General features: G+C 42.8%; 1 protein-coding gene and 1 pseudogene across 29 annotated transcripts in view; both read left to right on the top strand.

The window, feature by feature from the left end:
• The window catches only part of APBB2 (amyloid beta precursor protein binding family B member 2), a 377,507-nt gene that overhangs the window by 323,603 nt on the left and 41,698 nt on the right, over positions 1-12,206 (top strand). The gene's annotated exons all lie outside the window — the stretch shown is intronic.
• LOC129657797 (60S ribosomal protein L7a-like) lies at positions 2,288-4,217 on the top strand (annotated as a pseudogene).

The following is a 12,206-nucleotide window of genomic DNA, read 5'->3' as shown; positions in this document are numbered from 1 at the left end:
CAAAGATCCGTTTTCCATATTAGGTAACAACAACAGGTTCCAGAGATGAGGGTCTGATATTGATACCTTTGGGACCATTAGGGTGGTGGGAACCTCTTCTGCTACTCCACTTTTCTCCCCTGCTCTGCCCCTCTTTTATCCTCGCCCATCTCTGTCACCCCTCAGAGTGGTACAGGTTATATGGTATATTGAAAGATCTCTGGAGTCTGATACACATCCAGTTAATTCCTGGATCTGCCTCTTCTTGGCTGTGTGACTTTGGCAAGTGAATTACTTACCCTGAGCCTCAGTGTCCTCCTGTGTAGAGACAGAGGCCTTAGAACCTATGTGCAGCTTGGTGTGGGATGATAAATGAGAGAGGGCCTGGCAGGGGCACCTGCCCGAGTGCCCCGCCCCCGCTCTGCGCTGTCCCTCATTTAGGCTCCCCATCCTCTGCACCCACAGGGCTGGACCTGGTGGGCTGCAGGTAGAGATGCTGCCCACTGGCATTCCTGGAGCACCTCCTCCCGTTTATTTTTCTTAGTGACTCTAAAAATACACAATGTTTATTAAATAATTAATCATCCTTTCCTAGAAGAGTTATTTCATTTCACGGGTGAACAGTTTATTGCCAGAGAAACTATGTCTTCCTCCAAAATGATGTATAACATGATTTGGTATCTGCATTTTTAGACACTTGAATGTGTTTTTTCTCTCTGCCAGTTAAACTTGAAGGTAATGTAGTGCGCATTCATTTGCACTTTTTTTCTTTTCTAGAGATATAGATGTGCATAGTAGAGCAACCTCATATTTTTCCATTTCTAAAATAGTATGTAAAACCTGATATGTTAGTGTGCACGAATGCCAATAAGTTTTAGTATTTAGTAAATATTGAGTAGTAATAAATACCACAGGTAGCAAGCCTTTATAATATTAAGCCTATGAAGAAAATTAAACAGTTATATAATTGGCAAGGAAATAAATGCAAAAGTAAAAAGAAAAATATATGAAAGCCATTTTTTCTCAAACCCATTTTTGCGGTTTTACGTACTTGTCTGCCTTCAGAATCTAAAATGCTAGGCTAGTTTATAAAGCAGTCCCTTTAGACATTTGCCTTATTTTTAGGAAATATTGATCCTAATGCTAGGTTAGTAAATAGGGATTATTTGCCATCTTGTCTCTGATGACATAAGGGGTCTGAAATGCTGGGTGGAGAAGAACCAGGAAACCAAAACCAGCTGAGGGGTTCCTTGATCTGTTAGTCGTGTCTGCCATGGAGCAAAACATGGGCGCAGCACAGCATGACTAAAGCACAGGTAATTATTGGAACGTACTCCATCTCGGCCGTCACACAGTTAGCTTGACCCAGGGTCATTGGTTAGCATTAACTTTTTCACAGGAAAGGCAGAAAAATGGGGGGGAATACTCTCCATACGTATCCATTATATCTGAAACTTGATGATTTCTTGATAAATATCGAGGGAAGAAAGGAGGGAGAGACTTGCTCTAGAGTACTGTGACCGTGTGTGCCGTGGGAAAACTTGTTTTCAGAATTTGGGGCTGAGTTTGTAGTTGCTCCCGGCACAGAGAGGTCCGCAGTGTTCAGAACGACCAAGAACATCCTGTAACTTCATTTGTGGATAAACAGCATACATGCAGTGTTCGAATATTAAATCCTTAAAGCATTTGCATTGCCTAACAACAGATGCACAGTTCTGGCAACAGTGTGGCCTTTTGTGTTTGGTTGCCACACCCCTGGAAGGGGTAAGATGGACTTTTAAGATGTGAATCCCAGCCCTGCCACCAACTGTTCAGGTCTTCTTGTGCAAGTTATGTAACCTCTTCAGTACCTCCATTTCCTCATCAGAGAATAACATTGTGTCCCACCTAGGAGGAACACTTTTTTTTAATCTGTTGTTTTAAAATTATTTTTTAATTGAAGATAGTCGAATGACAAGGCTTTGTTAATTACTGCTGTACAGCAAAGTGACTCAGTTATACATATATACGCATTCTTTTCATATTCTTAGATTCACATTTTTTTAATTGGAATATAATTGCTGAGCTTTTGGTAAGAGTTGAGAACAGTGTCTGGCACATCCATAGTGAGAACCCCAGTCCTTTGGCCCTCAGTTCCATTCCTCGCCTCCCCTGTGGGCCTCTGACCCTGAGGTGGTTTCTGGCTTTCACCTGGGTTTGGCCACTGGAAGCAGTGAAGGCTAGGGGAAGGGAGACCATGGTTCCTCTCCCGGCTGTTCGCCTCCAGGCTGTGCCTCCTCTTGCCTCCAGCCACCCCTGCCCAGGCTGGCAAGGCTGTGGCTCTGCTGGGAGCCTCTACCGCCTCCTGCGTGGGCCCTTCAGCCTGGAGGTGGTAGGTCGCTTCCTGCTATTGCTAATTCCGAGTACCGCTCTGTCTCCTGTCTGCTTTTCAGCTCTTCCACCACCTGTATGTTTCAAATTCTTAGAGCAGTTTTTGTTTTCCTTACTGTGCCCTTAATGATAGACTGTAAACATTTACTGTCGCTGTTGTTCTTGTTCCTGTTGTCATCATTGTCTCATGCTTCAGAGGAAACTCTGGAGTAACCCTGAGGCTCAGGAAGTGAAATGAGTTAACCGGGATCCCATAGCTGGTGGGTGACAGACGCCAGCATAAAACCCTTTCACTCCATCTCTCCTACCAGCCTTTGGATGGGCTAGTATCCTTGACTCTTAATTAGTCTGAACATACAATGTATGTCTTGCCTAGGGGCCCACTTCCTTTTTGACTCCCACATATTGGAGTGACATATGCGGAGGAGCAGCCATCCTCACCACCAGCGATTGCTTTTGGGGTCACACATCACCAAGTCAGAACTGACCTCAGTCTTCATGGGAGGGAGCGGGTTCCACCACAGTAGAGGGTTGGGGGGTTACTAAAGATGATTGATTACAAGCAACAGAAAACAAATCGCATGATCTTAAGCAAAAGACACGGCTTCCCACGTGGTGCAGTGGTAAAGAATCCACCTGCCGATGCAGAGACACAGGTTCAATCCCTGGGTCGGGAAGATCCCCTGGAGGAGGAAATGGCTACCCATTCCCATCTTCTTGCCTGGGAAATTCCACGGACAGGGAAGCCTGAAGAGCTGCAGACCATGGGGTCGCAAAGAGTCAGAAGTGACTTTGTGACTGAGTGCACACACACGCAAGCAAAAGACAGTTTGGTTGTCTTCTGAAACTCTGAGGCAGGGAGATGACCAAGATGAGAGAGAAGGGTCTGAAGAAGTGTCAGGATCATATCTATCTTTCATCTCGATTCTTGGCTTCGTCCTCTCTTCTTAATTCTTATGGTAGAAATGACCCTGCTCTCTACGCCAGCCCTTCAAGATGCCGAAGGGAAAGAAGGCCAAGGGGAAGAAGGTGGACCCGGCCCCGGCCATGGTGAAGAAGCAGGAGGCCAAGAAGGTGGTCAACCCCCTGTTTGAGAAGAGGCCCAAGAATTTTGGCTTTGGACAGGACATCCAACCCAAGAGGGACCTCACCCGCTTTGTCAAATGGCCCCACTACATCTGGCTGCAGCAGCAAAGGGCTGTTCTCTATAAGCGGCTGAAAGTGCCTCCTGCAATTAACCAGTTCACCCAGGCCTTGGACCGACAAACAGCTACTCAAGTGCTTAAGCTGGCCCACGAGTACAGACCAGAGACAAAGCAAGAGAAGAAGCAGAGGCTGCTGGCCCGAGCTGAGAAGAAAGCCACCGGCAAAGGCGATGTCCCCACCTAGAGGCCACCTGTCCTTGGAGCAGGGGTCAACACAGTCACCACCCTGGTGGAGAACAAGAAGGCCCAGCTGCTGGTGATCGCTCACAATGTGGATTCCATCGAGCTCGTGGTCTTCCTGCCTGCCCTGTGCTGCAAGATGGGGGTTCCCTACTGCGTCATCAAGGGCAAGGCCCGGCGGGGGCGCCTGGTCCACAGGAAGACGTGCACCACATAGCCTTCACACAAGTCAACTCGGAGGACAAGAGTGCCCTGGCTAAGCTGGTGGAAGCCATCAGGACCAATTTCAGTGACAGATACGATGAGATCCGTCGTCACTGGGGAGGCAGCGTCCTGGGGCCGAGGTCAGTGGCTTGCATCGCCAAGCTGGAAAAGGCGAAGGCCAAAGAGCTGGCCACCAAGCTGGGCTGAGTGTGCACTATGGAGTTTTCTGTACATAAAAGTAATAAAAAAGATTCTCCTTCAAAAAAAAAAAAAAAGAAATGACCCTGCACATTCCTTTTCCAGCCAGTGTGAGTGCAGTATCTCAGTTACAAATTCCTAAGGGAAGAGACTCATACTCAGCATAGACCAGCCATAGACCATCCTGGTCAGACTGGCCGGGTCCCTTCATACGAGATGTCAGCCAGGGGCCTGCTGCTGCCGCACAGGTTGGGGCGGTGTGGTGTTTCCCAGAAAAGGGGGTCACAAGTGTGCACTGGAGAGCTCACTTCAGATTCTAACAGTCTATTTCACAATCACAGGAAGCCACATTTGGGTGCCCACCATCTGCCAGAAACAGTGGTAATCACATTATATCTTGTTTTGTGGGTTTTTTAATTTTAATTCTTAATAACAGCATTAGGAGGCAGATTTTATTATTTGCATTTTGTGGCTGAGGAGAGGACAAAGGGAAAATTATGCATTTGTGCAGTATAAGCTGCACAGGGCAACTGAAATGGTAAGGGACTTTGCTTCTAGAAGGAATTAAAATACATTAATTCAGAGTGGCAACACTGGTTTGCTCAGGCTGATCAGAAGTTATGATTAGTGGCTAAGTATAACTTTGATTAACAGAGAAAAGTGGCGTGGGGACAAATCAAAGTAGCTTGTATTTGTGTGAAAAATGTGTGTTAAAAGATCTTAGGTGGTTAAAATGATAAAACAGCATGTTGGACCAATTTGGTCCAACTCCCACTCTTTGAAAATAAGAAATTTTGCTTGAGGTAAGTAATTTAGCTGTTTTATGGGAAGTTTCTTCAGCTTCTAAGATGATTCAGAGCTTGGAATTACTGACTTAGCCTTCTGACTATATCAGGAGTGTTTAAATATACATTTTCCACTCAGTTAATAACTCATGAATTCGTTTAAATTTATCATCAGTGCACTCAGAATTCATCAAAGTAGACTTTGAGTTGTGAACATTTGGTTATCTCATTCTGGTTAATCCTGACACATCTCACATGTCATAGTTTTCCAAAATTCTAAAAATGAGATTACTCCCTATTAAAATTTGATCATTAGATTATTGTGTTCTTGAAGATAAAATTTTAGCTTGCTTAAATGATATAGTCTCCCCTCTTTTCCTCGAAAAATGTTTTATATGAGTGGAGAAGGTAGAATCTGTAGCCTCATAGACTAGTGATGCTCAAACCTGAACACATATCAGAATCAGCTGTAGATCTTCATGAATACAAAGAAAGTTGAATCCCTAGACTTCTCTGATGGTCCAGTGGTTAAGAATTCACCTGCCAGAGCAGGGGACATGTGTTTGATCCATGGTCCAGGAAGATTCCACATGCTGCAGAGCGACTTAGCCCACGTGGCACAACGGCTGAAACCTGCGTGCGTAGAGCCCACGCTCAGCAACAAGAGAAGCCACCACAGTGAGAAGGCTGCACGCCACTACTGCAGAGTAGCCTCCACTCACCACAACTAGAGAAAGCCCATGCAGCAACGAAGACCCAACACAACCAAAAAAGAAAAAAAGAAAAGAAAGCTGAGTCCATCCTCAAAAGTGTCTGATACAGTAGGTCTGGGGTGGGACCTGAGATCTTACATTTCTAAAGAGTTCCCAAGTGAGGCTAACTTTAGCTACAGACCGCTCTTGGAAAACAGTGCTCTAGGCTGAAGAAAGAATTTGCTGAGAATAATGCTTGCAGTTTTGTAGCTTTAAGAGAAAGTGTTGGGGGTGGCAGGTTTAAATAATTAGTCTCTATAGTCACTGCTGCTGCTGCTGCCAAGTCCCTTCAGTCGTGGCCGACTCTGTGCGACCCCATAGACGGCAGCCCACCAGGCTCCCCCATCCCTGGGATTCTCCAGGCAAGAACACTGCAGTGGGTTGCCATTTCCTTCTCCAATGCATGAAAGTTAAAAGTGAAAGTGAAGTCACTCAGTTGTGTCCAACTCTTAGTGACCCCATGGACTGCAGCCCACCAGGCTCCTCCATCTATGGCATTTTCCAGGCAAGAGTTCTGGAGTCAGGTGCCATTGCCTTCTCCTCTGGCTTTTTGTTAGGAACTCAATTTGGAATCTATGATTTTCCTTTCTTTAGGGGGAAAGATAAAAAGCAGAGGAGGATTTACTGTTATGATAATGAACCTTAAAATTTAGGGCCCCTTTCAAGGCTCTGGGGAGGGGGCTTAGGGATGAGTTCACATGGTGTTTATAAAACTTGCAAAAGGAAGATATTTTTGTATTCATTTTCTTAAAGATGTCCCCAGAAATTGTCTCAGCTTTAGGTCCCATAAAACCTGAATCAACTCTGATAATTAATTAATATAATTAACTAACAATGTATAAAAGGAACATAGTTTGTAACAAAGAGCAGGTTTTGAACCCGGGTCTCCCACATTGCAGGCAGACGCTTGACCGTCTGAGCCACCAGGGAAGGCCTTTTAATAGGTTGCTGCTGCTGCTGCTGCTAAGTCTCTTCAGTCATGTTCGGTAACAAAGAGCAGGTTTTGAACCTGGGTCTCCCGCATTGCAGGCAGACGCTTTACCGTCTGAGCCACCAGGAAAGCCCTTTAAATAGGTTGCTGCTGCTGCTGCTGCTGCTAAGTCGCTTCAGTCGTGTCCGACTCTGTGCGACCCCATAGACGGCAGCCCACCAGGTTAGGCAATTTCTAAATGTGTCAGAAATAATGGTAAATGGATAATCATCTCAGAGGACATGTGAACTTTGTGTGGAACTATGGAACATTAAGTAGTTGAAAATCCAGTTGGTCTTAGCTTGTGTACTGTCTGATCAGCTTGTATGTGCTATATTTTATTTATTGCGTGTGTGCATGTTAGTCATATCCAACTCTTTGCAACCCCATGGACTGTAGCTTACCAGGCTTCTCTGTCCATGGGATTTTTCAGGCAAGAATACTGGAATGGGTTGCCATTTCCTACTCTAGGGTATCTTCCCAACCCAGGGATGAACCCACGTCTCTCCTGCATTGGGAGGCAGATTCTTTACCACTTACATGGGAAGTCTGTATTTTATTACATTTTATTTATTTTTGATGAGAGCAGAAATTTTGGAGAAATGAGTTAGGTCCCAGTCTGGCTTCACCTCTTGTAAATAAATTCACTCATTCTTTTTGAACCTATTTTATCTGTAACGGAAGATGTTAATAATAATAGTTGACTTAATAGGGATAATTGGATTCTGTAATGAAATGATAGACATGAAGAGACATTTGTTTAGATCTGAAGATGTAAAATGCTGCACAGATGTTAGTGACCAGTAGCTGTACAATGCATCAAACCCAGGCCTCCCGCATTGCAGGCAGATGCTTTACGTCAGCTTTACCGTCTGAGCCGTCAGGGGAGCCCAATGCTATACCAGTAGTACACTAATGAGTGAAGTCGCTTAGTCGTGTCCAACTCTTTGCGAGCCCATGGACTGTAGCCTAACTAGGTTCCTCCGTCCATGGGATTTTCCAGGCAAGAATACTGGAGTGGGGTGCCATTTCCTTCTTCAGGAGATCTTCCTGACCCAGGGATTGAACCCAGGTCTCCCGCATTGTAGGCAGACTGTTTACCGTCTGAGCCACCAGGACTAAATGGCCATTCTGCTAGATCAAGATTCGGCAAACTTTTTCTGTAAAAGGCCAGACTATAAATACATTAGGTTGTATGGATCATTTTGTCTCTGTCTCAACTACTTCTGCCCCTGTTAGGCAGAAATAACTATAGAGAAGATATAAATGAATGGGTGTGGCTATGTTCCAATAAAGCTTTATTTTTTATGTGTAAAAACAAGGGCAGCTATGCTAGATGATGTACCAAAATGGACCCAAAATGCCACAGTCCTTCCCAATTAGGAACTTCCAGTTGAGCAGAAGGTAAAACAAATAATAGCAATTATAAGTGATGTTTTTATTTAAACTCAATTTTTGAGGATCGAAATGCTGGCACATTTTATCTGCTTTACTTTCCATAGTTCCCTGATGTAGCTGATATCTCTTTGTGGGGTGAGCAAAGTGAGGTGAAGGAAGGAGTCAAGGTTAAGAAGTTAGGGGTCAGAATGCCACCTTCTTCCTCATTCTGCTTCCTGGCTCTGGAAGTGGTAATAATAGGGTGAGCTCCTGTTTGATCCCTTCTCTGGGATTCAGACTCAACAGCAAGTGCCTAAGCATAGGGATTTTTAACCACCAAGAAATTAGATCGTTCTGTTTTTTAATCTCTTAATTATTTTTATAGATTACTGAGATGCACAGATCTGTGAACTTGGGAAAACCGAAATAAAGGAGTTTTCAGTTCAGTTCAGTCGCTCTTTCTCTAAAGAAAACATATAAATGCCCAGCAAGTGCATGAAAAGATGCTCAACATTACTAATCATCAGGGAAATGCAAATCAAAACCACAATGAGATATCACTTCATACCTGTCAGAATGGCTGTTATCAAAAAGACAACAGATAACAAGTGTTGGTGACGATGTGGAGAAAAGGGAACCATCGTGCACTGTTGCTGAGGATGTGAACTGATGTGGCAGCTATGGAAAACAGTATGGAGATTGCTAAAGAAATTAAAAATAGGACTAACCTATGATTTAGCAGTTCCATTCCTGGGTATTTATCTGAAGAAAACAAAAATACTAGTCAGAAGAGATACATGCCCTCCTGTGTTTATTGCAGCATTGTTTACAATAGTCAAGATATGAAAGCAACATAAGTATCTATCAGTAGATGCATGGATTAATAAGATGTGTGCATATATGTGCATACAATGGAATATTAGTCATGAAAAAGAAATGAAATCTTGCCATTATATGACAACATGGATGTATGTAGAAGGTTTTATGCTAAGTGAAATAAGTCAAAGACAAATACTGTATGAGTTCACTTATATGTGGAATCTAAAAAAATGAAACAAACATAACAAAAGAGAAAGAGTTATAGATACAGAGAGCAAACAAGTGGTTGCCAGAGATAAGAGTTGGGTGGGAAAGAAGTAGGTGCAGGAGATTAAGAGGTACAAATTTCCAGTTGCAAAATAAATGAATCAGGGGTATGAAATGTACTGTGTGGGGATAATTGGTCAATAACTATGTAATATCTTTGTATGGTGACATAGTATAACTAGACTTATCCTGGTGATCATTTTGAAATACATGGAAATATCCAATCGCCTATGTTGTGTAACAGGTACTAACGTAGTTTGAAGGGGCAATTATATTAATAATTCAGAAATAAACAGACTTGTAGGAAAAAGAGATCAGAGGTGGGGGAGTGCAGAGAGGGGAATTGGATGAAGGCAGTCAAAAGGTACAAGCTCCCAGTTATAAGAATAATATGTCCTAGGAATGTGATGTACAGCATGATAACTATAATTAACATTGCTGTATGTTATGTATGACAGTTGTTAAGGGAGTAAATCCTAAGAATCATCAGCACAGGAAAAAAATTTTCTGTCTTTAATTTTGTATCTATATGAAATGATGGATATTCAGTAAACTTGTGGTAATCATTTCATGATGCATGTAAGTCAAATCACTATACTCTACACTTTAAACTTATATAGTGATGTATGTCAATTATACCTCAATAAAACTGGAAGTAAAAATTTTTTTAGAGAAAAGAGGTTGGGTCTTACAATAAAATTTATCCTCCTCCCCCAAAATTATGCTAAGTGAGAAAAGCAAGATTCACAGACTATATATGACATGATTCCATCTGTACAATATTTTAAAAGACAAAACTGTAGAGATGTAAACCAGTCCAGTGGTGGGCTCAAGGAGAAGGAAAATGTCATTTCTTTCAAGAACTTCTCTTGGCTTCCCTCCACCAGCCCCTAACCTCTTATCCCTGCCCCCATCTTCCCTGTCAAGGATTTAATATCAATTTAAGGTAGAGTTTATATTGCAAAACACAAACGTGATTTTTCTCTAGTTTTAATCATGGAAATTGCCAGAGAGCAGGCGTTCCCCTTGGCCCCTCCAGGGTCCCTGCTGAGTGAGCCTGAGGGCAGCCTGGCTGTGTCTTCACCAACGCTGTCAGCGCCCCTGCACCGCCTTGCAGTTCTGTGTCCCAGAGGGCAAGCCAGAGCGGGGTTCAGAAAGGAGATAGTTGAGCAGATGCCTTTTAAGAATTGAGTGTTGTGCTGGTTCTATTAGGATCCTGAATCATCAAGGTAACGATTTATGCGTAGCTCCCACCCCTAGCTGGGAACATGAGGACTGTTGGGTAAGGTCGGGGGAAGAGGGATAAGTCAAGTCTCTTTATAATCCACTGAGTGCCAGGAAGTTGCCCACTGTCTTCAATCTAGAGGGAGGTTCTGTCTGCTGAATATTGCATGAAGAAAATGGGCTATGCTCCCTACCTGGGGCTTGGGAATGTCTTCCTCTTACAAAGATTTTTATTGTACACATTTATTATAAATAGCCTTTGCATTTTATAGAGCAGGACCAGAAGGTTCCAGGCCATTGAACATGATGATTTTTTTCCCCCAATATTTTCTTTCTGTGTATCTGATGTTTCATACAGCAGTGGAGGTTTTCTTTTACAAATGCACATTATAGTTTCTTCCAAGAGCAGCCGTCAAGTACCCTGTCCTTTAAAATAAGTTGGGAAATATTACTCTTGGTCCGCCACTCCCTGGTTTTCATTGCCTGGATTCATTGTAGATTTGAAGTTGCATTCTTTTTTTGCTGTTTCTTTGTCCTTGTGGCCTTGTTTGGCTCATTTATCTCTGGGTTCTTGCCACTCAAAGTGGAGTCTTTGGACTAGAACATTAGAATCACCTGGGAGGTTTTTTTTAGACATGCAGGCTCCACCCCAAACCTACTGAATCAGAATTGGCATTTTAACAGATCCTCAGAGATGCATTTGCACATTGAAGTTTGAAAGGCCTCAATCCTGCCCAAATCTCCCACCTGCTCTGTTGATAACCTTGTTAGGACCACGTGTGACCCTCAGACGTGCAACTCCTGGTGAATTATCTTGATATCCATATAGGTGTGAGTGTGGGTGCATGCACTTTGCTATGAACTTAATTTAGTCAGTGCTCAAAGACACAAAACCACACAGGCACAGTTGAGCTCCCAGGAGCTTGGAGTCCAGTGGGGGACAGAGTCTAGTGCTCTAGCACCGCGTTGCGGTGTCATCTGACTTCCCTCACCCACACCGAGTTCCTGCCCGCTTCTCTGAAAACAGTTTCTCAATGTATAGTCCACAGGCCACCTGCCTCCCAGTCCTTGGGGTGAGTGAGCCCAGGCATCTTCATTTTAAAAATTATTATGCACATTATAATTTGAGGGCCACTGACACAGGTACAGCTTTGATATCCTCAATGATTACACATTTTGATAGGAAGGGATGTTTATATATAATCTCAAATGTTGAAGGACTCATTCAGAGCTTTCTTTCTCCTAAATTCAGGGGGAGTTTCACATGGCCTCCAAACTCAAAGCTGCTTTTATCTTTGGGTGAGGCAACATCAGGATCTTGTGGATAGTATTTAAAGATTGTTCAGATCATATGTCTATATTTTCTACCAGCATGTTTTCCAGGAGCAAATTAAAATCCTTTGCTCTATAATGAGTTAACAGCATGAACATTGTTATGACAATCCCGTGACTTTTTTGTTTAATGTTTACACTCATCTAATCAAACAAATTGAAATTGGATTATGGCTGTTGCACATTATAGCAGTTATTATCCAGTTTAAATGCAGGTCTGAAGGAAATAAAATTGATTTTTCTATGGTACTTGAAGACACTGTAGGTTATTGGTGTGCTGTTTGAATTTCCAATTAGGTTTGTACAGAGGAGAATAAGATTAGTGCTTGGACTTTTTAAAAATTTTCTTAATGTATTATGTAAATAAAGTGATATTTCATTCTAATTAGGGAGGTAGATGACTTTAAAAAGTTTGGTGATCTGCTTTCATATTTTTATTTAAAGCATGTCAGATTTTAACATGGATAATAATTTTGAGGAACATTTTTATTTTTAGAAAGAAAAGAAAATAATAGAGTAGAACACCATTATAATACTCAGTTAC

This window comes from Bubalus kerabau, chromosome 7 (genome assembly GCF_029407905.1).
Source record: "Bubalus kerabau isolate K-KA32 ecotype Philippines breed swamp buffalo chromosome 7, PCC_UOA_SB_1v2, whole genome shotgun sequence".
NCBI classification, from domain to species: Eukaryota; Metazoa; Chordata; class Mammalia; order Artiodactyla; family Bovidae; genus Bubalus; species Bubalus kerabau.
This window is presented reverse-complemented; position numbering and strand designations above follow the sequence as displayed.